Below are 27,973 nucleotides of genomic sequence, written 5' to 3' on the forward strand. Positions count from 1 at the left end.
CCTTGCTTTTATGAAGTAAAGCAGGACTTGGCAAACTTTTTTGTAAAGGGCCAGATGGTAAATATTTTAGTTGTTGTGGATTACTGTTGTAACTACTCAACCCTGACCTCTTTTGAAACTAAACAATTCAGCTGTTATGATACAAAAGTGGATACAGATAACATATAAACAAGTGAGCATGATTGTGTTTGAATAAAACTTTATTTATAAAATTATCCATAATCCATAAAAACATTCAAATCCCTGCCGAAACCTGTTTGGCTCAGTGGTAGAGCTTCGGTCTGCAGACTGAAAGGTCCCAGGTTCGATTCCGGTCAAGGGCATGTACCTTGTTTGCGGGCACATCCCTGGTAGGGGGTGTGCAAGAGGCAGCTGGTTGATGTTTCTCTCTCATCGACGTTTCTAGCTCTCTCTCTCTCTCCCCTCCTCTCTGTAAAAAATCAATAAAATATATTTTTTTTAAAACAAAAACAAAAAAAACATTCAAATCCCAAGGGAAACACTTTCTTATAATGAACATTATTCCCTAAAGACTGGAAATTGGTTAACTTGCTAAATTCAGCCAGACATGTTTCGTTGGGTCAAAAAGTGGGCAAAGCATATATACTCATTCTCTATAGTGTCCACCACTCCTTACTAAACAACCTGCATGTTACAAGCCTGGCCCAACCTGCATGTTACAAGCCTTTGAATTTACTTCCTGAATTCTATAGTACAAGTGGTTTCCTGGGATGTGGCCCATATCCTTTCCTGTGAAACTATAACCACAACACAGGCTCCTCAAAGCCCACAACTTCGCCTTCATCAAACACCGGGGCGGGGAACATCCGGCCCATGCGCCTTTATCGTTTGGTCGGGCCCGCCAAGGCATTAGGGGCGAGTTAATTAAATGTCTGACCAAACATGGCAGGCTAATTTTTAAGTTGACAATTTTGTGTGGCCTGAGGATGATGCTATAAAATATCCAAATGGCCCTATCTAACAGCTAATACCAACACCTAAGGACTTTAATTATCCACTGATTGCCATTATTTGGTGTGTTCTGTCCCGTCTCCTCGAAGGGGCTGTATAAGAGTGAAAAGGACAGAGAAGGGCATGGAGAAAACAGGTGCCAGCAGGAACATGGCAGAGTCCCAGGGAAAGCAGGAGTCATTACAGCACTGAAAAACCACACCCATCTCCCAACTATGTCTCAACCTTCTCTGCCGCCTGGCTTCCTCCTTCACATCACAGCAGAGCTGGGCAGAGGGAGGACAACCAGGGCCACCTCCACTGTAACCATAATGAGGATAAAACCTTGTTTATCCTCCATTCCTGCCAGAGGATGCTCTGGGTGAGTGAACACAAAAAATTACCTGCACCTAACAGAATTAATACAGTTGTATTTCCCCTATGATATTGTAGAATGCTCAAGAGCAATAAAAATAAACATTCTATAGCTATATGCAACCAAGTGGAGGAATCTCTCCAATATATTGTTGAATGAGAAAAGCCAGACAGAAAAAGAACAATTTGCATATTTATCACAAAGAGAGAGAAAGAGAAAGAGAAAGAGAGAAATAGAAGAATGAATTAATGCTCCTAGAAGTCTAGAGGAGCTACCCATGGAGTGGGGTGTCTAGAGGAAGCATGTTTCTTAATCTGAGTGCTGGTCACATGGGTGAGTTCAGTTTGTAAAATTATATTGAGCTGCACACTTACAATATGTGTATTTTTTGTGTGTGTGTTCTATTGGAACAGACAGTAAAAATCATCACCCCATATCTAAGTGGTCCAGGGCCAGAGAGCCAGCTGAAGGGCCCCACGTCCTTCCCCTTGACCATGTCCTTCAAGCCTTCTGCTTCACGGGAGCCCCTCTCAACTCCTCCTGGTCTTTTCCAAGTATAACCAGAGAGGCCAAAGGGCAAAACAGCACACGAGGTCGTTCTGAGATGCCTGCAATTACAGTTACAGCCTTCAGAATGGCAGTGTCTTTTGGAGGAACTTTACTACTGTCGTTACCTCTGTCTTCTAAATGAGACAAGATACTATAAGAAGTCTCTGCTGCCGTAAATGGCTCGTTTAAATGGACTTCTTTTAAAATGATGTCCTAAATGGGCAGGTCTAGTTTATAAACATCTATGAAGGAATGCTTAGATGCACAGGGAACCACTTAGAGGAAGATGCCATAAATAAAATGTAACAGAGATTAGAAGGCAGGACAGCTGACAGCCCTCCTGCAAGAACCTCAGAGCTGTACTGACTGACTGTGTGATGGACCATAATGGGTAATGGATAATAATCTACAATTATAATCATAGCTGAACACATCTTTAGGATATTATGTAAAGTCTCAATGCAGGGAGTCAAATTATAGGCTGAGAATAATTTTTTAATCACTCTAATGTTGATTTTAATATAACCACTCATATTCTTTATACATTCTCCTAATTTCAGGTTAAAAAATCAATTAAGACCTTTGATCACATTAGAGACTGTATATGCTGATCAGAAAGAAGCAGGAGTGGTAATCAACAACTGACCCAACAACAGACGTCACCACAGCGGGCAGACGGGCGGATCAGAGGGAGGGAAGAAAGCACAGTGATCCCCTCCTGGACAGGCCCACGTGGTACAAATTCACTCCTCCATGTTCAGATGTTTTTCAGAACCAACAAACTCATACTGCATATCTGTCTGTTAATAAACCACTGTTTAAAGCTTTTTTTTTAATCTGACTTTATTTATATCAGCTATTATACCTTTTAATAGGAATTTATAACTTCCCTTATATGTCACAAGGTTTATAAATGTTCTAAAATGGCTTTCAGGGAAGAATATCCTTATTTTCAAGAGTCTCATTCTCAAGAATTTAGGATAATGTGTCATGATGGCTGTAATATGCACGTTTCACAGAAACACACACACACACACACACACACACACACATACACGGCAAAATGCCAACAACTGTTAAATGTAGGTAGTGGATACATAAGAATTCCTGCACATTCTTTTAACTCTTCAGGATGTCTGAAAGTTTTTGTAATAAGAAGCTGCATAGAAACATCTACTCACCTTTCAAGAGGAGGCCGTCTTCTTTCTCCTAATCAAAAATGACCGATAACTAGCCCCAGGGCACACTCAGGGGTCGTTCATGCTGCCCTCATCCTGCAAGAATAAGCAAAACAACTTGTTATCACCAAAGATTTGCATATTAATGCTACTTCACCTGAGAACATATTCTCAATATAATGGCAAGTCTCTAGGTTAAAGCATTGCTGCAGCTCCTTGTTTTTAGCAAGGAAAAAAGTGAAAAGAGAAAAGAATGACCCCATCCCATATTGAATGTAGGGAACAACTGTAAACTTCACCCATCCTGCAAATGCCTGGAACAAAGGAATTCCTCAGTGAGTTTCTTTGATTTTGCATCGATTTTAGGACAGTGACGTAGTCCAAACCCCATTCAAACAAAAACTGGAGCTTCAATACCTGAGCTTTGCTCTGGATTTCTGAGACCACACCTAGAAGGCATCCGAGGATGCTCTCAGAACCACACCAGAACCGCTGATCCCCCGGAGTCCTTTCAGGCAAAGGTACTTGGACCCAATCTACTACTGTATCAGCTAGGGACCATGCTATGGGCAAGGTGGTTGTGGCCTGCAAGTCATAGTCCTGCTGCCACACCTTACATTTCAGCATTATCTCCTACAACGCCCCCCCACCCCCACCCCCACACACACAGCCCTGTGAGGTAAGTAAAATTTACTGATTCCATTTTCCAGAGGCAGTGGCTAAGTGTCAGAGAAGATGTATAATAAGAACAATCAACTAGAAAATATCAGAAATGAAATTTCAACTTCTGACCCTAAGCTCACCATACAGGTCATCCCTACCCCTTCTCATTCCCCCTCAACACCATGCTCTCCTAAAAGCCAGCTTCCAAGCAAAATGGCCAAACAGCACATCCACCTGCCAGTGGGGGATGGAGATAACAGTTTGTCCCCTGCCAGTATATATAAATAATCATTCTTAACAGGGTCCGTAGTACTATAATTTATGATTATCAATTACTACAATTACTATTAGTAATTTAGTTTCCTTTTAAACACAATAACCCTATTTTTTACATTACACGAAACACACACACACACACAAACACACACCTTTCCCCCTCTTTTCTCAAGAAAGCACACTGTTGGCCAATCGGAGTAAAACCAGCATCACATGGTTACCCTTGGTGATTTTTATCTTTGCCACAACAAAAGGCAGTAACTTACCGTTTAAATTTTTGTAAAAGGCAAAATACAGTTTATATATATTTTGCAGTAGCAGCAGAAGCAGGGCTGCCAGCAGACAGGGGCCAGGGACTGTGGCAGGAGAAGTCAGGTGGGGCAGGGAGGATGGGCCAAGACCCACCTCTGTGCCCACTGCAGCCTCACCGCCCACAGTTTCTTTCAAGGTGCACGAATTCCTGCACTGGGCACCTAGTATAATATAACGGCACAGACACTGCTCTACTAATAAAGATGAAAGCAGCACTAAAAGAACTACAGCTGGGGAGAAGGTAATATCCCTATGTGATGGCCTAACATGGCCTTTCATCTGTTGGTCACCAAAACTCTGCACACACAGAGGTTTAGAGGTATCAATGTCTAACCTCCACCTGTGAAGGCGCTGGCCCACGTGAGCCTGAGGGAAGCTGGCCAGGGAACCCCACACCTGGCTTGCAGGCCTGTCTCTTCCATCCTCTGTGTGAGTAAAACTCCAGAACCTCTGCAAGCACCTCCTGGCCTGGGGGCTGGAACACCTGCTCACAAGGACACTGAGACCCACAAAGGAGATAAGATGTGGCTCCATGACTCATAGACCCAGCCCTCTGACCCCAGGAAACTCACCAAGAAGTTTTGCCAGGAGCTACACAAAACCAAGGGAGAAACATGATATACCTTTGGAAACATCAACTGTACTCAAAGTTCTGGTGATTATAAGGAAATGAACCAGTAATTTAAAAGTTGTTAATAGTAAAACAAATATGCCTTTGGAGTAGAATGTCACCTGGCATGCAATTTTAACTAAAACTCCTTACATTCCTAATTCATTTCCGGCCATACCCTTACATGTGAGGGGAGGGGATGAGGATGGACTCTCTCCTTTATCATTAAAGGTGGTCTTGGGAGAATGCGTGAAGTTGGTAGGGATTTTATATCACAGTGAGCCCAGAAGGCTACATATGGCCCTTGTGAACCACATGTGGCTCTTTGGCCCCTTGAGTTTGGCATTTCCACAAAATACCACGGCCTGGGCAAGTCTATTTTGAAGAAGTGGTGTTAGAAGTTTAAGTTTAAAAAATTTGACTCTCAAAAGAAATTTCAATTGTTGTACTATTGATATTTGGCTCTGTTGATTAATGAGTTTGCCGACCACTGGTCTAAAGAATTCTCTTCAAAATCAGGAACCCCAGATTTCTTCGAGATCTAGGTCATGCAGACTGAAGGAGAGGCACACATATATAGTCCCCTCTCTACACCACACATCCTGGGGTAGGTATTCCGGAAGTTCCTCTCTTCACTGCCCTTCCCACCAGCTTCCCGGCCCCACCACACCCCTGCCCTCAGTTACCCAGTTTACATCCCTGACTCTCTTCAACCCCATTCTGACTGCTGACACATTCAGCACTGCTGCAATTTTCATTTACATGCGTGCTGCATCGTTACTAAAGAAAAATAAGCTTACCAGTTTAGTTTGCCTCTAAATACTTTTTGTTGTAAAATATATTAAAAAGTGCATAACTGTGGTAGCCAGCCCCCCAGGGGGTCCCCAATGATTCCCGCCTCCAATATTCATGCTCTTGTGTGGACTCCTCCCAAAATGAATAATAGGCTGGCTTGACTAGCCAATAGGATGCTGGGGAAATGATGGAGTGTGACTCAAAGGCTTGGCTGAAAGAGCAGCTTCCCCTCTATCTTGGGAGGAAAGCTGGCTGCCGTTTCCTGCATTCTCAGTGCTCTAAAGACAAGCCCATGTGCTGAAGAACTGAGCCTCCTGCAAGAGCCAATGGAGGTCGCCTTCTTAGAAGCACAACCTCCAGCCCAGCCGAGCCTTCAGAGGATGGCTGCTTCAGCTATCTGGAGGGCAACGCCATTGGAGACCCCAAATTACAACGACCAGCTAAACTGCTCCAGACTTTCTGACCCACAGAAACTGTGTGAAATCATAAATGTAACCATGTTTTAAACTGCTGGTTATATATATATAATATAACATGTCAGGTTAAAGAACAATAAAATATACCCCATGTACCTAATACCCAGTTGATATTGCAGGGGTTCAGGTTGTTTGTTTGTTTGGCTGTTTTTTAGAAGACCTATGTGCCCCTTTCTGACCACCTTTCTCTCTACACCCCTAGTCCCGCCTCCCCGCACAGATAACCACCAGCCTGAATTCTGAGTTAATTATTCCTTTGTCCCGGTCTGTAATTTTACCGCATATGTATTCTCAATACACGGTTGCATTATAAATGAAATAGACTATACATATTCTTCTAAGACTTGCCTCTAAAGAGTTTGAGATTCATCCCTGTTGACTCCTGTGGCTGTAGTAGATTTCTCACCACTATCAAGTTCTCACTGTATGAACATATCCGCAATTTACTGCTCTGTTCTACTGCGGAGGATCATCTGGGAAGTTTTCAGTTTTTTGCTGTATGAATAATGCTGTCATTTACATTCTAGTGCTCCTCGCCAGCAAGTTCCTCCAAAGGCACAAACCAAGGAGAGGGGAGCTGGGCTTGGGATTGCAACGCTCAACTCTCCTGAGGAGTGTCCAACAGTCTTCCAAAGGGATTGTGTACAACTGACTCTTAAGCAGCCTTTCTAGTCTGTCTCCAAATAAGACGCGTGTCTGTTTTGCTAATTACCAGTAAAGCTTTCAATCAACAAAGGGAAAGCTTTTCCTATTTGCAGCATCATTGCTGCAAATAAATAGTACTCCAGAGCAGTGACCCAGACAGCTGGAACAGATTAGTCACAGGACATCAGCACAGACTTCAGAATAAAGATGCAGACCCGGCCAGCACCACACTCTGCCCACAGGGGCAAGTCAAATTGGATTTCTAGACTGATGTTAAATTCAGACTGCCTTCCTCCCAGTGGACTCACAGCCATGGTCCCATCTTATTGTTATCTCGGAGGGGGGAAAATTAACTCGCATGCAACTGGCCAAGCTAAGATTAAAGCAAGAAAGTCAAATTACTTCAATGAAATTGTGTGTGAGAGCTGGTTATGTTTTTTATGTTTTCATCTATAAGATGAGATTTTTATTTACTTATCTAATTTTATGTGTAGTAATTCTACACAAAAAAGTATGTGTTCTCACCGAAACTGGTTTGGCTCAGTATATAGAGCATCAGCCTGCGGACTGAGGGATCCTAGGTTTGATTCCGATCAAGGGCATGTACCTTGGTTGAGGGCACAACCCCAGTATGGGGGTGTGCAGGAAGCAGCTGACTCTTTATCTCTCTCCCTACCTCTCTGTAAAAAATCAATAAAATGTATTTTTTTAAAGAATTATTTTTTAAAAAGTATGTGTTCTCTACACAAATAGGTGTTCTTTTATATTTAGTTCATTCCATTTCTTAAGTGGCAAAAGTAATATTTATGATAATGTATCTGTATTTCAAGTAAAAATAAAATCAAACATATATGGCATTAAATACAAAAAAAAAATATTTCAATTGGAACAGGAAGGAGAGAAGAAATATTATTGTAAATTTCAAGGAGGTTCATATCATGTCGCAGAAAAAAAAAAAAATGGTACTAGATGACCACAATGAAGTCATTTCAACTCAACCTCTAGACGGTTCTTATTTGTCTCTCTACAATCATTTATCCCTATCAGACAGGAAGTATTATTACACCCTTTTTCCAGATGGAGGAAACTAAGGCACAAAAAGCAATTAAGTGTACATAATCACACAGCTGATAAGTGGTAGAACAAGCAATTGAACCCGGAGGCTTATTTTAGAATCCACATTCTTCAACACTCTTTTGGGCAGCTTCTTCAGCACACACACACACACACACACACACACACACACACACACCCGCCAAGAGCAGCCAGAGGCCCTGAAATGGTAGCTACCAGGCACTAAGCACCTACAACATGCGAAGCACTTTTAAGGTGCTCTATTGCATTATTTCTAATCCTCCCCACATCTCCACCAGGCATGTATTCTTCCTATTTTATAGTTGAAGAAACTTAGATCTGGGAGTTTAAGTAATCTGACCAAAAACACATAGGCAATAAAATAAAATGGCGGAGATGCCACTTGAACCTTGTAGAGTTCATGCTCTTTCTACAGTGGGCCTTCTGGACCAAATAAAAGTATCACATCTGAGGCCGTGTGGTAGGCAAGTTTGACCTTAGGTCCCAGAAAAGGCCCTCTGAAGGAAGCAGGGGCCACACTGGGAGACGGTGTACTGGCCTTCCTGGTGAGCAGCAGCAGCACCTGCCATCCTTCCGTGACTGGCAGAGACGGAGTGGGTGCCAATGAGACTAGCAGGCACAGTCAGAAAACCAGGGCTCAAAACCACCTCTCAAAACTCAAGGACCAAAGAGTCAAGATGAATGAGGATGGATAAAACAAGACTAGCACTGAGCCAGATATTCCACTTCTGGTCATTTTACCAAAGAAATCCAAAACACTAATTTGAAAAAATATACATCCCTATGTTCACTGCAACACTATTTACAATAGCTAAGATATGGAAGCAACCTAAGTGTCCATAAATAGATGAATGAATAAAGAAGAGGAGGTACATATATACAATGGAATTACTCAGCCCTAAAAAGGAATGAAATCTTACCATTGTGCAACATGGATGGACCTAAAAGGTATTATGCTGAGTGAAATAATGCAGACATACAAAAACAAAAACATGATTTCACTTATATGTGGAATTTAAAAACAAAAACGAAATAAATAAAACAGAAACTGATATAGAGAAAAAACTGATGGTTATCAGATGAAAGGGAAGTTGAGAAGCTGGGTGAGAAAGGGGAAGAGAGGAAAAAGTACACATTTGGCAGTTACAAAATAATCATGGGGCTATAGTCAATAATACTGCAATAACTATGTATGGTGTCAGGTAGGGTACTAGACTTATTGCAAGTTACCGTATTTTTCGGACCATAAGACGCACCGGACCATAAGATGCACCAGTTTTTAGAGAAGGGAAATGAAGAAAAAAAGATTCTGCAACAAATAGTGTCCTAAAATATTTTATGTGCATTAAAACCCAACATCACAGTCATAAACACATGTAATCAACCCTGTAAAGTAAACAGCAGCATTTAGAACCATTTTAGAGCCGGGCAAGCACACAGACACCACACAGAGCCGGGCAAGTAAAAAAACTTTTTTTTTTACAGTATATGTGTAGGCTATATTTGGACCATAAGACGCAGGGACTTTTCCCCCCCACTTCTGGGGGGAAAAAAGTGAGTCTTATGGTCCGAAAAATACGGTATATAAATGTCTCATCACTATGGTGTACACCTGAAACTCATATAACATTTTACTTCAACTGTAATTTTAAAAAAAATAAAAAGTTTTTAAACAAACAACAGATAACACAGATACCTTGTTTCCCCCAAAATAAGACATCCTCCGAAAATAAGACCTACTTACAGGTTTCCTTCTGAGTGAAATATAAGGCATCCCCCGAAAATAAGGCCCCCCTAGGCTAAACATGAGAGATTTGGTCCACTGATTCTGAAAGAAATGGAGTCACAAGAAATTCACCAGGAAATTCAGGAATTGGATTGTTATGATGATGTTCCAGAAGATGATGACATGATTGTCATTGAATAAATGAGTAAATTCTTGATACTGTAGGATTCACAGTTTGTCTGGTTTGTGTTGACAACTACCATACTACCGTACCATATACAGGTAATAAATTTCCTTTATTTTCATTTAACAATAAATGTGTACCATATTCTTCTTCATGGAAAAATAAGACATCCCCTGAAAATAAGACCTAGCACATCTTTGAGAGCAAAAATTAATATAAGAGCCGGGACCGGTTTGGCTCAGTGGATAGAGCGTCGGCCTGCGGACTGAAAGGTCCCAGGTTCGATTCCGGTCAAGGGCATGTACCTTGGTTGCTGGCACATCCCCAGTAGGGGGTGTGCAGGAGGCAGCTGATCGATGATTCTCTCTCATCGATGTTTCTAACTCTCTATCCCTCTCTCTTCCTCTCTGTGAAAAATCAATAAAATATATTTTAAAAAAATTAATATAAGACACTGTCTTATTTTCGGAGAAACGGGGTATTTCAGAGATCAACAGAGTGAGTGATTGCCCAAAAAAGTAAAAAAGACTACATCAAACTTTGCATGCAGTCTGAGTACATCTTGACTGTATCCTAGTTGTTTTGCCCTTGCATTTTCAATCTCACTCTGCCTTCATCTTTGCTGTGAGAAGCCTAGAATTTAATAAAACATGTAGGCGTAGTTTTCCTGCAGCAGCCTACTTCAGAGGCTGCAATTTTCAAAATTTAGAATTTCCTGGAAATTAAGAATATGACTATTGAGTGCCAGTGAACCATTTCTGCAACAACTCCAGAATTCTGGGATGGAAACATTTTATTTTTAAAGGATTTAATAGAATGTAAAGAATACTATAATACTTAAGGATTAAGATTTTATGGCCACTTTATTAGTTTGTGAAGCAGAAAAATAGCTTGAAGTCAGTAATATTCCCAAACTGACCAAGTGAAATGGGACAAATCCTGTCCAGAGCAAACCCCAGAACACCATTTAATGGGCTTCAACTCTTTCAGCCAAATGAATCCAGGGAGACATACCACTCTGAGCATTTAACCAGAACTGAAGGAAGATTAGGGAAATTACGTTAAAAAGTATACCTGTGTGGACCCTGGGAAAAACGATACCTACCCAGAAGGACTCCTGATGGCTAGCGGGACTCAACTTTAAAAGGAGATCCTAGCAACCACGTTTACCAGTAAACATGGGCCTCTCATGCAAACTGCACTTCAGGGAAAAGCCTGCACTGAACTAACTGCCTGTCTGCACTGTGTTCCTGCTATCTAAGCCAGCCCTTATATAGGATTTCCTGGAATCCTATTTCATCCAGTAGGACTAAGGCTTTCCCATCCAATCAGAGATGCAGTTTTACCCACCTTAACACCTTCACTGACCAATCAAAGTGACACCATTCTGACCAATCAGGACAATGCTTTTTGCACCACTCAAACTGCATGATAGAGAAATCAGGGACAATTGTTTCTATATAAGTGAGCTCCTGCCCTAGCCAGTGGCTCAGTTGATTAGAGTGTCTTCTGGTACACTCATGGTGGTGGGTGATTCCCCATTAGGGCCAATAGAGGAGTCAAACAATTAATGTTTCTCTCTTACATCGATGTTTCTCTCTCTCCTCCTCCTCCTCCTTTTTCTCTCTGTAAAATCAATGAAATAAATATATCATTGGGTGAGGATTTAAAAAATTAAAAATATCTAAGTTGGCTCCTCTCTGGCTCTAGGAGTGCACTTTCCCTTTCCACCAAAGACTGGACTGCATTTCTCCAACGGGAGCTGGAACTGAAACACCAAAGACAAAACACCCACGAGGTCTTGCCAGACCAGAGCAGAGCAGAGCACGTGAAGCAGAACAGGCAGAGCAGAGTTGTCTAGCCTCACCCCAGAACTGCCTCACAGCCGTGCTGCCCTATGCAACTCACAGTTGAGTTTTTTGCACTGAATAAAGTTTCCTTCTTCACCACACTCCAAATTGAGAATTCCTGTTGGCACGGAATTGGCAACAATGACCACAGTTGACCCTTGCAAGCAAAGTTAATAGGCAGAAAACTTTTCCAACATCACTTGTCTTTTTTTGGTGATTAAATGTGAAAACATCAATATGATATAACCTGGTTCTGCTGGTTATGAAGAAAGAGAAAGAGCAGATGACTTCACCTCAAAGCACAATCTCTTTACCACCAACAGCTCACTCACTTTAGGCAAATTTCTTTACTCCTTATCTTCCTCTCTGCATCTATAAAATGGAGAGAATCTGTACTCCCATCTACACTCGGGCTACCACTGCCCCGGCCAGATGAGATCATGCCTGTAGAGACATTTATGGAGAATACAAATAAAAAGACGAAATCAAGATGTTATTTATGCTATTCTCTATGAAGGAGGAGAGGAGGCTGCATGTATTATATGTGCATTTCAACTGTCTCTTTCACATCCCAACTGTCTCTTTCAAGTCAGCCATATAAGTGAGTGGCTTCTTTTTGGCCACAACTGGGCTGCTGAGCAGATGCTGGAATGAGTATAGCAGAAAGGTGGTGAGGGGGAAAAAATGTGTCTCTCCTCCTGGTTCTAAAATGATTTTAAAAAATAATTTCTTACGCACTTATATTCTACTAATCTTTTCTGAGAACCTCCTGTGTGTCAGACACTATGCGAGGCACTAAAAAGAGTAACATTAAAAACAAACAAAAACAGCCTCTCTAGCATGTTCACTTTGGAAACAACTAAGCTGCCAATCACAACCCAGCGTGCATGGCATTATCTCGGCAGACACACGGGAAACACGCAACCCAGACGGCTGGGTGGGCTAGGACGGTGATGCTCCTCAGAGGAGATGCTGCTTGAGTCCAGCTTGAAAGATGAGAATAAATTAGATGAGTGAAGCAGGGAAAAGGCACTCTAAGCTGACAAAAGTTGTGGAAGCAAAGAACCAGGAGGGAAGGGAAAGAGTAGGTGAAAAGGATAAGAAGAGACAAACGATGGAGACTCATGTGTTCACTCAGGCTTTCTCCTAGGACAACAGGAACCACAGACACATTTAAGCAGGACCAACATGATCACCCGTGCAGTTAGGAAGAGGATTGTAACAACAGCTGGGAGAATAGAATGAAGACAGACCGAAGTGGATAGCTATGTAGAAATCCTGGCAGGAAGTGATGAGGGCTTAAGAATACGGATGAATGCAAGAGATGACAGAGGTAAAATGGCCCGGCTGGTGTGGCTCAGTGGCTGAGCATCGTCACATGCACAAAAAGGTCGTAAGTTTCATTCCCGGTTTCAGGCTTGTTCCCCAATAGAGGGCATGCAGAAGGCAGCCAATCAATGACTCCCTCTTATCATCGATATTTCTATATCTCTTTCCTTCTCCCTTCCTCTCTGAAATCAATAAAAATGTGTATTTTTTAAAAGAGGTAAGATGACCTTACTTGGATAACTGGAAGGATATAGGAGTAGAAGAAAAGGAATAGTGGATGAGTCCCTGGTTCTTTCTGTCTTGATGACTGAGAAGAGGATGATGGGCTTTTACAAAACACTAGAGAAAGTACAGATTTGGCAGGCAAGATGAATTCATTCTGTACATGACTTCATGTACAGAAGGAGGTCACTCTGTACATTTGTGACCAACTAAACTATCACCCTTCGCATCATTTAGTTAGCTATTCAAAATTCCCAGAGCCAAGAGGGCCTCTTAAAACTGAATGGGCCCTAGCAAGTTTGGCTCAGTGGATAGAGTGTTGGCCTGCAGACAGAAAGGTCCCAGATTCGATTCCAGTCAAGAGCATATGCTTAAGTTTCAGGCTTCAGTCCAATGTATAACAGACAGCCAGTCAATGATTCCCTCTCATCATTGATGTTTCTATCTCTCTCTTCCTCTTCCTTCCTCTCTGAAATCAATAAAAATATATATATTTTAAAATAAAGGTAGCAAAAATTATTTAAAACACACACAAACACAGAATGGGATGTCTAGGCAAAAACTCATTTCCATGATCTTAACTTCTCAGTGGCCAAAGTGAGAACAGTCCTTACATGAAACAGGATAGGTGTCCTTACCCCAGACTAGTGGTCAGCAAACGGAGACTCACGAGCCACATGCGGCTCTTTGGTCCCTTGAGTGTGGCTCTTCCACAAAATACCACATGTGGGTGCACACGTACAGTGCGATTGAAACTTTGTGGCCCAAGCGCAGAAGTCAGTTTTTGGCCTGGATGAGTCCATTTTGAAGAAGTGGCATTAGAACATCAAGGGGCCAAAGAGCTACATGTGGCTCTTGAGCTGTGGTTTGCCGACCACTGCTTCAGACCAACATAGCCAAAAAAAGAGGAGGAAACTAAACTCTAATCCAGGATGTATGCTTTTCATCTAGTATGCTCTACTGCTCCATTAAGGGCCTAGTACTATTAGTTATATGTAATAAGGACTCGATAATCTTGGTCTCTGTCCACTTTATTCTTCTTTTGTGACTCCTTTCTGAGAACAGAGTCCCAGCCACCTGACCTACCAGTTTCAATCCCCAGAAACATGATTCCCACTGCTGAGCTCTGGCTCAGCTGTCCTGGTACACTACAAAGCTCTGCCTTATCTCTGCTTCTTAAAATGTATTCCAACAGCTATTTCTGATAGCCAGCTGCTCCGGCTCTGCAAATGCAGGAAGAATATTCTGGTTTCTATTGGAGCTATTTCTGAATTCATTTGTCCTACCTTATATCATGGCATGAAAAGTTCCTTAGCTCAAGGGCAGTCTTTATTTATCGATACCTTATTTGTATCAGCTAAACTTAGTAGGATACTTCTCCCACCTCAATGGCTTGCTTCCTGTGACAGTGTTGGCTCTTGGAAGAATGGAGGGGGAGGCCTCAGGAGATGGATACAAGCACTATCCTAGGCATGAGAGAGCAGTGAGTCAGACAGCAAGGCCCTTCATCTGAGATTCCAGTGGAGGTGGATATTTTATATATAAACATGCATATATAAAACACATAGAACAAACACACAAAATGTATGTTAAAACTGGGAGCTGGGGATTGTATATGTGCATTGTATTATTTTCTATATTTTTCTATGTTTAAAATATTTTCAGAATAAAATGAGAATAAATAAATGTAGAACCTCTACTTCCTGAGGAAAGAACTCAATAGCCAAGCAGATTAATTTGCAAAGGTTCTAGAGAGAGATCTTATTTTAATATATATATATTTTTTAACATCACACTCTACCACTATCTGAAGAGCAATCAAGAGAAATTAAGACTGTCATTTCAAGCAAACAATAAAATGAGGTACTTAGTCAGTCTAGACTCTCCTTATCTACCTCTCCTGTCTGTATTTTCTGTAATGGTAAATGATAGGAGAAAACAACAGGAAAATATTACCACTCTCTAATATAGTCTGGTTTTAGGAGAGGACGCCCTAGCCATGATCACTACCATGTACTCCATACCTATAAAGTGCTAGGGCCTGACAGACATGATCCCATAATTAGTAGGATACTTCTAATATTTTTAAATGAGCATTATTTAATATTATATCTCCATTTTACAAATGAGGAAATTAGGATTCAAACAATTCAAGTAATTTGATCAACATCCCATTCCCAATGACTGGCAGAGTGGAGCACCCAAACCCAACTCCTCCAAGAATCAAAAGCCTTGGTGTATTTTCATTACACCATAATGTATGCCTCCCAATATCTAATAATCCCTCTCTCATTCTTTATAAATTTATGGGTTCCAAAAATGAGTGAATCTGACAAATAAAATTTCCAGCAGGCAGTTCAGTAAATAAAACATACAAAAAAGAAAAACAAGAAATCAGTCTTAAGATATACAGTAACTGAAACAGTACCTCCAAATATTAACTCAAGGCAATAAAGAAAATTGAGTGGCAAAGAAAACTAAACTGTACAATCCTCTCCAGTCATAAAAGAAATATTGCACAATTATTTTAAATCAAACAGCCATAACATTTGAAGGGACTTTAAAGATGCAATTGGCAACAAATCTGTGAGAAATGAATTCTTAAAGTCAATATCTAATACTACTTATCTTCAAACATTTGTTACTTCTGTAAGGAGTCCACAACATTTGTCTTCAACATGGAGACAGAGGAATGGGACAAACAGGAGTGTATGTGAGCAGGTTGAGATTTTATTATTTATTAGAGGCCCAACATGCGATATCCCGCGGCCCTGTCCACCTGTGTGGGCTGTACTCACAGCCACACTTGCCTCACCGAGCCACCCCACCCGCCCACCAGCCCGCCCGCTGCCAGCCTTGCTGAGATAGGAGCTTGTGGGCTTCGGGGGAGGGCCTGAGAGGTGTTCCATGCACCTCATGGTGAACAGTCATTTGGTCATTTTGGTCGAGACGCCTCTTGGCCTTTCATTATTATGATTGCATTTTCAAAAGTTAATAAGAACATAACACTTGTAATACACGTCATTGTTTATTCCAATAGGAGTCACATTAACTATTCTGGAAATGAAGTACAGATGAGAAAATGCAAAAGGTCAGATTTAATCTATGCATCAATACTTCTGACGCCTAGAGTTTATTCCTAAAATAGAGACCTTAATGCATAGAAGGCCCAGCACTTTCTCCATCACATCCACCTCACAGTCTACATTTAAGGGGCCAAAACTGCCCTAACCTTATCTCCCAGAGAGGAGAAACTTTCTGAGTCAAAACCACACAATATATCTCAGCATCTACCAGCTGGATCCCCATTCCCCCACCGCTCCACATCAAAGAGAGGGGACTGCTCCCTCGCCTGAGCCTGCACAAGCAGAGCTGCACATCACAGGCTGAGGGCTGAACTTCAGACATGGGCAGGTACGGATCAGACAGGTGTTCCAGGGAAGAGTCAAAGAAACAATCACTGGGAAGACAGAAGGACCAGAAGTGTAGAGAGCCTCAAAGACTCAAAGAGGAAAAAGGAAAGGAAAGAAGGGTGTTACGTGACAGTCAGGGAGGAGGACGATAAAGAAGCATTCGGTACCACAGGGTCAGAAGTAATGCCATACGAGCGATCTCAGTGAGGGCAAAGAACCGTGGTCGGCAAACTGTGGCTTGCGAGCCACATGCGGCTCTTTGGCCCCTTGAGTGTGGCTCTTCCACAAAATACCATGGCCTGACCGAGTCTATTTTGAAGAAGTGGCGTTAGAAGAAGTTTAAGTTTAAAAGTGTCTCTCAAAAGAAATTTCAATCGTTGTACTGTTGATATTTGGCTCTGTTGACTAATGAGTTTGCCGACCACTGTCCTAGAAAGTTGATGCAGTGCCAGATTAGCGAGCTACACTCAAAATGTAAATGGTACAAAGGATCTCAATTATCGTTTTTTCCCAGAGACACATCTCTGCTTATGTCTTGCATGTTAAACCCAAAAATTTATTCAGGCAGTATTATAATTATTCTTTGAAGTAGAATATTTGACTGATTGTCAAAAGTGATTAACTAAATATGTAAATTATATGGCTAAGTATTAAATATGCATGTTATTTTGTTGTAGAAGTCACCTTAATTTAAATCAAAGACAAAAAAATAATTAAACATAAAAGATAAAGCAGTGCCTGCCCATCAAGGCTCAGTGGTTGAGCATCAACCTATGAACCAGGAGGTCACATGCCCAGGTTGGGGGCTCAAACTCAGTGTGGGGTGTGCAGGAGGCAGCTGATCAATGATTCTCTCTCATTATTTATGTTTCTGTCTCTCTCACCCTCTCCCTTCCTCTCTGAAATCAATAAAAAATACATTTTTTAAAAAGATAATGGAGCACCGAAACCAGTTTGGCTCAATGGATAGAGCGTCGGCTTGGAGACTGAAAGGTCCCAGGTTCGATTCCAGTCAAGGGCATGTACCTTGGTTGTGGGCATATATCCCCAGTAGGGGGTGTGCAAGAGGCAGCTGATCGATGACTCTCTCCCATCGATGTTTCTAACTATCTCTCTCCCTTCCTCTCTGTACAAAAAATCAATAAAATAAAAAATAACAGTTTTTAAAAATCCCCCAGCTATCCTCCCCTTTAAAAAAAAAAAAAAAAAAAAAAAAAAAAAAAAGATAATGGAGCAAGAAAACATATTTTTAATATAAAAATAAAATCCACAATGCTGTCAGTAAACTCATGAGGAGCCTCTGTCTTGCTTCTGATATGTCACGAGCCATTGGAAAATGTGGGCAGTAGAAACAGACTAGACTGGCATTGTTTAAACTAGGGTTAATCACATGTGATTCTTATCTAGCTTATAAAAGTACAAAATGTCACTACTCTTACCACAAAGCAGAAGGCTAACCTCAATTTCCCACATCTCCACAAAAGAGTACCTAAATCATGTCACTGCAGGTGGCTGTGCCCGAGCCAGTAGACCACAGGGAGGAGGCTGTGAAGAATGTGTTACTCTATATTCTCCGTCAGGCCTCTGCTGCCACACAGATTTGGGAAAATATACAGGTTTAAATCAAGAGTGCTTGCTGTATGCACACAGTCTGCAGCCCAGAATCGCAGGTCCCCTTCCAGACTGGCATTCCTAGTCAGAAATTCCCGAGTGGCTAGGAGAGACAGAGTCAATCATATCTGCATATCCAGAAAGAATTCTGATGAGAATTTTACCAGCTAACACTGACTTCAGGAACCAACACCATGGCCAGCTTTTCCCTCGTGAGGTACTAACAGGCAAGAGCTATCAGAGCAAAAGCTATGAAAACACCAGGCTGTTTTCCAACAACCCTGACGGGCCTCACTCAAGGTTGCTGCCAAGTTCACTGTGAGAGCGCTCTGCAGTTCTGTGAAACTGCTCTCTTGACCTCAGGCAACTATTAATGCTTTCAGCCGAACACTGTTGGAAGTGCTTGGATGTTTTCATGTCAGTAAAGCAGGCATTTTCTTGACCAAACTTGGATATGGCAGCCCTCTAGTAAAACGAATCACGAGAAGATATAGATATATAAAGATAGATATATATAAAGCCTATTTAAAGGTGATTGACTTGAACAGATTTACAGCAGCATTATCCACAATAGCCAAAAGGTAGAAGCAAACCCAAGTGTCCACTAATGAATAAATGAATAAAATGTGGTATATACATGCAATGGAATATTATTAAGCCTTACAAAGGATATATGCTACAAAATGGATAAACCTTGAATACATTATGCTGAGTGAAATAAGCCAGACACAAAAGGACAAAAACTGTACGATTCCATGCATAGCAGGCCTAGGATTGTCAAATCATAGATAAGGAAAGTAGAAGGGTTGTTTGCCAGGACTGGTGAGGCGGGGAGGGGAACATTATTTTTTTAATGGGTACAAGTTTTCAGCTTGAGATGACGAAAAAATTCTGAAGATGGATGGTGGTGATAGTTGCACAACAATGTGAATATACTTAATGATAAATTTTGTTACATATATTTTACTAATTAATATGTGTGTGCCTTTTAAAAAGTAGATTAGGTTCAAAACATTCTCAGTCATATATATTAGAAATATTATATCTTAAACCTATACAAATGAAATATGTATTTTTATGTATACTTAAAGATCCACCAAAACTTCCATTTCCAAACTTGGCCCAAATCTGAAAGGCCAAAGAACAGAACCTTGGTGAAATGCTGTTTCTGGCGGCCCTGAATCAGTGTATGGTCAGGGATTGCACCTCATCCGCATGGCACCATTAGCAATAAGAACAAGGCACACTGGTCAAATATTTACCGGTAATATTTTAAGATCCATTTCCAAAAATTGGCGAGCACTCCAGATGTATCTTAGAGTAAAAATCTTCTCCCCACAAAGATGCCCCCAAGGGTGGCACCCCTATATGACACCCATAGGATTTTGTCCTGATGTCCAAGAACAGGATGGATGGCTAGTTATTACTTATTTGACAAGGCAGTTTGAATAACAGAAAATTCTAACACTATACTTTGCAGATAACAGCAACAACAGAGTGTGTTTACTAACAATATCAGAGAGCATGCTAGCCCTAGCTGTTTTTTCTGTGTTTAGAGAGAGCATCGGCCCTGGGACTGAAGGGTCTCGGGTTCGATTCCAGTCAAGGGCACATACATGGTACACTGGTTGCAGGCTTGATCCCCAGCCCCGGTCAAGGGGCATGCAGGAGGTAACCAATCAATCTGTCTATCTCACATCGATATTTCTGTCTCTCCTCTCCCTCCTTCCACTTTCTCTAAAAATCAATGAGAAAAAACATCCTTTGGTGAGGATTAACAAAAAGAGCATGCTAACAGCCGATGGTTACGTGGGGAAAGTAGCTGACTATTAGAAGCAGAGGTGCTTGAGGGAGCAGACATTTCTCCCATGTTACATCTGAAGGTCCTCTGTCACTCTTCTCCGGGGTATGAGCTGAAGTGTGAGCAGGCAGTGAAAGCCGAGATGCAGATGGAGATCTGGAAAACAGCTTTGTTATCTTGAAAGCTCATTACGCTGCTCCCAGGACACAGCTCCAGAGCCAAGGCTTCCGGACTCTCTCTCACTGGCTGTGAGAAGCAGCAAGCGTGAGCACAACACCAGGGAAGAAACTGTATTCAGGCCACAGCCTTCCTCTGTGTCTGCGATTATCCAAGCGCTGCACACAGCTGGGTGAGGAGGAACTTTAACGAAACTGCCTGATCACCACCAAGGAAACCTTTTGTTCCAGAAAAGCCAGTTATCTGACAAAAGTTTAATAAGCTGGAGGTAAACTGCCACTTACAGGGTTATATATTGAAAGTTAGCAAAAATAATAATAATTCAAAGACATAAATAAATAAGAGCCTTGCTCCTCCCTCAGCTGAAAGTCACTACCTACCCAGTAGCACCAGCTCTCTGCGCTGGTTGTGTGTGCTAAGCAATTAAGCTCCTGTACCACAATGCAATGACTATCATAATGTTAATAACATGTAATCATTTTTGTAAAATTTCAGATTTATACTTGTATCCCAGAAGCCAATTCTAGAACAGTGAGATTTAGCTTTGGCAAATCTATTCCTTTTAACATCCCGTCTTTCAGCATTTGATCAAAATGTTTATTGGTGGCACAGCCAGTATTTATAGAAAAAAAGATTAGAGGGATACATACCAAAATAATAGTGGTTATTTATGGGGATAAGGTTATGGATGGCATTCTTTTTTGCTTGTATACCTTAAATAGAGGAAGAGGGAGGGAATGGGGTAAAAGCAAAAGGCGTTTGGAAGAGGAGAAAGAAAAAGACAAGTTTTTCTACAAGAAAAAGCCAACAGGTTAAAAGGCAAATGCAGAGCAGCCTTGAACAGTCAGCACAGCTGTACACTGCCAACTCCAAGGACTGCCATTCAGTGTACAGCTGTGCTGACTGTTCAAGGCTTCTCTGGCCAGCCTACCCTTATCTATGTCCAGTTCAAACCTGCTCTCCCCAGCAAATGCCTCCATGCACATTTCAGCCAAAATTCCTGAGTCCCAATCACTAGTACAGACAGCGTTTAACCGCTCTGCACAGCCATGAGGCCATCTCTCAGCTGTCCTCTCCGGAATGTAGCTCCAGAGCAGGCCCATAACTCCTTCCTGTTCGGACCCTGTGAGCCTGACACAGCCTGACACACAGGGAAGCGCACCAAGTTTAGCAAAGAACACATTTTCACAAACTTGCCAAACGGTGCCAATAGCCTTTCTCCTTCACCTCAGGCCTGTGACAGGCAGCCGCACTAACAAAGACAGTCATTAATTCCTCCTCCTCAAGAAATGTGCTTTGCCTTGGAAGGCGTTAACCTTTATTGGAGCTTTGTGGTGAAGGGATTAAAATGCCTCCTCCTTTTTAAAGCCATCTGCCTGGAAGAGCCATGCCTGTGGTGACCGGGAGAGGCCACGGCTGTGCCTCGTGGCAAAGAACCCATAGGAAATCAGGACACCCGGATTCCAATCCAGGCCTTGCAGGCTCCAAGAAGGAATTTAAGCCAGATGATTTCTAAGAATAAAGCACCACTCCACATGACAGCAAACGCCCCAGACAAAGTAAGTCAGAGGCCCAACACTCAGAACAACATGAGGCCCAAGAGAGGTGGCAGTGACCAGCAAGAGACAATTCCAGGTGAACTAGTGATGCGGCTTGTGACAACTATAGTGCAAAGACAGAAGCCAGAAAGTAGGCAGGACTATCCCCAACTTCTAAAGCCACCACCCCTGTCCACCCAGAGTCTTGCACTGTGCTTCGGAGAAAGGAAGACCGACAGTTCAACAGGAGGGCACTGTCAGTAGGACATCTTAATGACTGACTTCAGGCTTTCTAGAACATCAGTGATTTCAGGTCAGCAATGGACCTAACAGGCAAACTGCCTGCTACGGAGTCATTCTTCTTGTAGTCCTCCTATAAGTACTTACAAACTTGTTATGAGAAAGCCAATATGGCTCGACTATTCCCTTATAGACTATACGCCTGTTAAGGGCAGGAACCGTACCTGCCTAGCTCATCACTATGTCACCAGTGCCTGGCTCATAGTAGGCACTCAGCTGGTATATCCTGAATAGTTTGGGGGTTTTTTTGTTTTGTTTTGTTTTTTACAAAATCAGTACAGCCCTGGCTGGGTAGCTCAGATGGTTAGAGCACTGTCCCCATACACCAAGGTTGGGGGTTCAATTCCTAGTCAGGGCATATAAAAGAATCAACCAATGAATGCATAAATAAGTGGAACAGCAAATGGATGTTTCTCTCTTTCTCTTTCCCTTCCTCTCTAAAATCAATAAATTAAAGAAAAGCATATCTTTTTGCACATAGCAATATTTTAGAAGAATATTCTACATAAGTATTCTTTTAGATATTATTTTTTAAGTGTTGCTTAGTATTCCATTGTGCAATATACATAATTTAATTAATCCCCTCTTATTGCATTTTGGTTTCCAACTTTTCACTCTGATAAACAGCTCTGGGATGAATAATAATCTTAATTATTTCTTAAACTCCCAGAAGTTGAATTGCTGGATAAATAGTGTGTAAGTATTTATGTCCTTCTCTTAAAAGCTACCCTTTCATAACCCTTATGGCGAAGGACAACTGACATTAACTTTATTATTTAGGTAAACTACTATGGACTTCTCACACGGAAGATTCTCCTCAAACAGGTGTCTTTGACATCAGACTCCCAAACTGTCCTCTCCAGACCTATTTTTGGTGCCATCAGAGCCAGAAATCTGAGAAAAGCATCTGCTCAAGTGGACTCCTGCTCTCCTCCAGAGCTCAACCTCCTTTTCTTGCTTTAGAGGAGAGCAAACCACACTGTAGCGTCACACTCCCCTCCCCCTCCCTTCTCCCACTAAGGTCACTGGTCTTCCATGACGCCAGCCAGCTATACCTGCTTCTCTTATTTCCTTAGAAGAATAGCTAACCCTGTCCCACCCCTGAGTCACAGAAATATCAAGTCCTTTACAGCCGCAGTGAGGCTCCGTGTGTGTCTGCCTCTTGCCTTGAGGCGTTTACTTCTCATTGGTTCTTCTAAAAAGGAGACAGACAGCAATAAATACCCTCAATGGCACAATTTTTTTTTAAACAATCTTTTTTTTTTAAATATATTTTATTGATTTATTACAGAGAGGAAGAGAGAGGGATAGAGAGTTAGAAACATCGATGAGAGAGAGTCATCAATCAAATGCCTCCTGCACACCCCCACTGGGGATGTGCCCGTAACCAAGGTACATGCCCTTGACCAGAATCGAACCCGGGACCTTTCAGTCCGTGGGCCGAGGCTCTATCCACTGAGCCAAACCGGTTTCGGCCTCAATAGCACAATTATAATCTTTTGTCCACTTTCATAAAAATGGACCTTTCCAAGATCCTCCGAGTGAATTTAGAGAAAGTTTTAAACACTCTCTCCCAAAAAATGCACACACCTAAAATGATAAATTTTACTTCAGTGGCTTGTGAAACCCGTCAAGAAGCCCTGGGCCACTGATAGGGCCTTCAAACAAATGGCCATCAGGAGACTTGAGACATTCCTGAGTGTTCTCACCACGCTGTCTCTGTTTCCAAAATCAGAGGGAGGAGAAGAGGCCAGGTTCAGGGCCTATGGAAACTTGGAGTGCTGCCCAGCACAGCTGCTGGCAACTCTGCAGAGCCTTCCAGAGTAACTCAGGTGTCACTACTCCACGGCAGCAGCAAAGCAAATGCCAAATCACCCACCTTGTGAATGGGCGGCAGAGCCCTTAGGAGGCAGGGGGAGGCTCTGCCTCCTGACCACCTGGCATGCTACATGTATGTTCACCGGCTTGCTTAGTGTCCGTCCCATGACCAAGAAAACTCCATGCAGACAAAGCCTTAGCTTGGTTCACATCTATACTGTATTCTTGTTCTGTCTAAGCCAAAGCAGCGGGTCCCAACGGTCTGGAAGTTTAGGCAAGAGACTTAGGCCATTACAAAGAGACTTCTGTAAGGCATACAGGAGACATTTCATGCCCTGGGGATCTGATGGTGAGAAGAGTGAACTGATGGCAGGAGGAACAGGGACAGGCTCTGGGATCAGGCAGAAACACAAGAGAGGGGCTTACAGTCCACATGGTGAAATCTCAACAACAGGCAGCCACAAATCTGAGTACAGCTGGGCAGCCCCAGTGCACTGACCCTGCCTCACTCATAGTGCATCTGGTCATGTGAATGGTCCACACTCACATGACCAGAGGGAGTGGAAAGGGAACCAGCACTCCCTCCCCCTCAGACAGAGAACCCGGGTCACCTTCTGCTGCCACTCCCAAGGTCACCTCAGCAACCGCGGATGGCCCTGCACTGCCGCAGGCACACGCCAAGGGCTTGCACTTACAACACTGAGAGGGAGTGCTTATTATCCCATTGAGCAGGAGAAAAAGCCGGTGCCCCAGAAAGACAGCCACACCTGTCCCCACTTGCTTCCTTAGTCTCGGGTTACCAGGGCAGCCTGCCTTGGGCTGAAGCCATGGATTCTCCCACACACGGTGTTTCTTTTCCGACACCCTTCGGGTCCCGGGCCTTTTCCTCCAGCATGCCCCCTGTCTGAGCACCTTCAGCCATCACCCTGCCTCCTCACACTGCCTCTCCCCTCCAGCTCCCTCAGAGAAATGAGCTCCTCTTCTTGGGCTTTAGGAACACCCGCAAGCCCATCTCCTGCTCAGACAGCTGCCCCAACTGTTGGCCTACTTCTCAGGAGGGTGACTGTTCCCACCCCCTTTCAGCTGCTATTTCTCTCCCTTCCTGACTTCTCCGGCCTCTTCTACACGGGGAGGGGGCACTCCCTTAGCCAGCCCTCCCCACGGGGACAGGGCTCTTGAGGTCTGTTCTCCAGCGCCCTATCCCTGGGATCTTTCTCTTCTTTCAGCCTTCTCTGAACCTGTGACTCAGGAGAGCCATTCCTGACCTGAGCATCATCCAGCCACTGGCTTAGCTGTGGTTCCCCCCACCCCACCCTGTAACCTGAAATTAATCATCACATCCTTTACAATTTGTCCTTATTTAATGTTACTCACAACAGCCTTTGTGGCTTCACAGAGTATGCCTGATTGAAACTTTTAAAAAAAAAAAAACTGGATATCCCACATTTTACACGGCTGGCAGAGCTAGCCTGCCAGGAGCATCAGTCACCGAGGGGAAAATACAGACAGTGAAGAATCAACCACTCACTGCTCTTTATAGAAAGTGGTTTGGGCACGCAACTTAAAAGAGTTCTTAGGGGTAGAACAGGCAGGCTTAGGGAGTTTTAGAAATAAAGAGGGTCCATGGGGGAGGACTGCAAAGCTGGGGGCTGGGAGCTGCCAAAGGCATACATTCCCAGAGAGAGAAGAGATGCCACAGTCTAAGGGGAGAGGAAGACACCCCTTCACAGAAGACCGGGGAAAGCCACAGGAGCAGAGAAACAAAAGGGAGGAAGAGGAAAACAGATTTTCACAGGGACAGAGAAGGCTACCACAGAAAGGGGAGATAAAGGGGGCCCACGTGGGGTTTGAGCTTTGAAGCTGCTATAGGGACTATCAGAGGGGACTATCAGGACCCAAAGAACTGCTGCCTTTATAAACCTTAGTTTTCCTAAGGGGGCTTAGGTGGTCACTCCCTTGGGACCCCCTCCCCACGTGGGAGTCTGTGCTTGTTTTCCAATAAATTTCCACTTTTCCCTATACCACCTTTTGTCCGTGGCTTCATTCTTCAAATCCACCTGGACAAGAACCCAGGAAAGAAATCACCTTTGTATCCTACTCAGAGAAAAACCACACTTTTCAGTTTGGTTTCCGCATTTCACTAAATAGGACTGCGGGAGGAAGTTCCAAAATAGGATACTTTTTTATTAACAGAACTAAAGGCCTGGTGCATGAAATTCATGTGGGGAGGGGGGTTCCTTCAGCCCAGCCTGCATCCTCTCCAATCTGGGACCACTCAGGGGATGTCTAACTGCCACAGGGATTGGGCCTAAACCAGCAGTTGGACATCCCTCTCGAAATCCGGGACAACTGGCTCCTAACCGCTCACCATCCTGCCTGCCTGATTGCCCCTAACTGCCCTCCCCTGACAGCCTGGTCGCCCCTAACTGCCCTTCCCTGACAGCCTGGTCGCCCCTAACTCTCCTCCCCTGCCAGACTGATTGCCTCCTAACCGCCTCTGCCTCAGCCCCTGACACCGTGGCTTTGTCCAGAAGGCAGGCAGGATGACCAGAAGATGTCCGGTTGACCCGGTCTAATTAGCATATTGCCCTTTCAGTATAGATAATAAATGGCTGATAATTGGAGCTCATGAGACACTCTTGTCAGGTATCACAGAATTCATGGAGTCTGCTAGGGGTCAGCGAATCCAAACTCTCCATTTACAGACAAGGAAACAGAGACCAAGTCTGCCAAGGTCATAGCTTGGCACCTGGGCCTTAGCTTGCAAATTGTTTATAAGGGTCTTAAGGAAGGGGAGGAGGGGAAGGGAGAGGGGAGAAAAAGAGGGTAAAGCAGGAAAAGAGAGGAGAAAGAAAATGAGAAAAGCAAACTATTGAAAACAAAATTAAAAGTGGAATTTAGCACTTTGTCAGAAATTGGGCTATAAAAAAATAAAACCTTGCTTTTAAGCAGGTATTTCTTTTAAAAGCTGATTTACCTTAAAGAGAGTTATTCATCTCCAGATTTTACATTCCTAGGATATAGCTAAAATTTAGCTCCATTTTTTAGACACAAAGAAAATAAACTGTCAAGTGTTCCTAAGACTCCCTATGTGGTTTTGAAATGCAGTTCCAGTTCCCAGTTCCACTTGCTAGCTGACCATTATAGTACACCTCTTCCTAGACTCCTCCCTGCCATGGGAGTTACCGCACTCAAAATGGAAACCCCCAAACAAAAACAAAACAGTGCCACTTCCAGTTCCGGCTACAGTGACCTGGGGCATCATCTACTTTCTCACGCTGCTGCTGTACAGGGAACCTGGAGCAGGTGATCTCCTCCTCCGTCCAGCCCACCCTACCCGGGAGGCTTGGTGTAGCTGCCACACTGCACTCACTCCTCGGCGATGTCGTTTATCTGTGGACATGTCTGTCTCCCCCTCCCCAAGTCTTCAAGGACCCACACCCCATCTTACTCATCTCTGATCTCAAGCCTTACCGGGGCCTAGCCCATAGCAGACAGAGCCTTAGCACATATCTGTGCCACTGCAAGCCCCAAGCTATAAAAACACCAGACTGGAGAACATCTGCACGTGTGAACAGGCCTCTCTGGCCTCCCCAGTCTTTCCTTAGCAAGCCCCATCCCCCATACTTCCCACCCCTTCACCCCCTATGCTCCCACCCCCCACCCCTTATCCTCTCACCAAGCAAAGGAGCTAAGTTTCTTCCCAAACACAGTGTTCTTGTGTGTGCTCCTCTGAGTGGTTCTAAGTCCCGATTTCCTACAAAAGCTTTCATTTCTAAAATTTCTCATTCACATTTTATGTGTAACATTGTTCAGAAGAGAGAAATGCAGCCTTAATGGCAAAACAGAAAACTTGTGCTATAATGAAGGCAATTCACACTTCTTGAGAGCTTCCTGTGTGTAGGCGCTGTGCTGAGCTTGTGCAAAAGTGGCTACTTTACCTCCCAGCAGCTGGAAATGGGTACACAGCCCTTCCTTTCCTGTTCCTTCCTTTTCTTTAAGAGCCTTCCTGCAGCCAGTTTTCTACTACAATGAGCCCAGGCAAATAAGATTTTCTCCCGCCTCTCCACAGTCAGAC

At 43.1% G+C, this 27,973-nt stretch overlaps 1 protein-coding gene and 1 pseudogene across 7 annotated transcripts in view; one reads left to right on the plus strand and one right to left on the minus strand.

The window, feature by feature from the left end:
* The window catches only part of SGMS1 (sphingomyelin synthase 1), a 217,930-nt gene that overhangs the window by 179,957 nt on the left and 10,000 nt on the right, over nt 1-27,973 (minus strand). For all 6 annotated transcript variants that reach the window (XM_084903456.1, XM_084903458.1, XM_084903460.1 and 3 more), the window contains exon 2: nt 3,058-3,150. The gene's annotated coding sequence lies outside the window, so the exon portion shown is untranslated. The remainder of the gene's footprint in view (nt 1-3,057; nt 3,151-27,973) is intronic.
* LOC311632679 (guanine nucleotide-binding protein G(I)/G(S)/G(O) subunit gamma-11-like) overlaps nt 1-27,973 on the plus strand; it is a 31,674-nt pseudogene that overhangs the window by 3,014 nt on the left and 687 nt on the right. The gene's annotated exons all lie outside the window — the stretch shown is intronic.

Source organism: Pipistrellus hanaki (genome assembly GCF_964339955.1).
Source record: "Pipistrellus hanaki genome assembly, chromosome: 14".
NCBI lineage: Eukaryota > Metazoa > Chordata > Mammalia > Chiroptera > Vespertilionidae > Pipistrellus > Pipistrellus hanaki.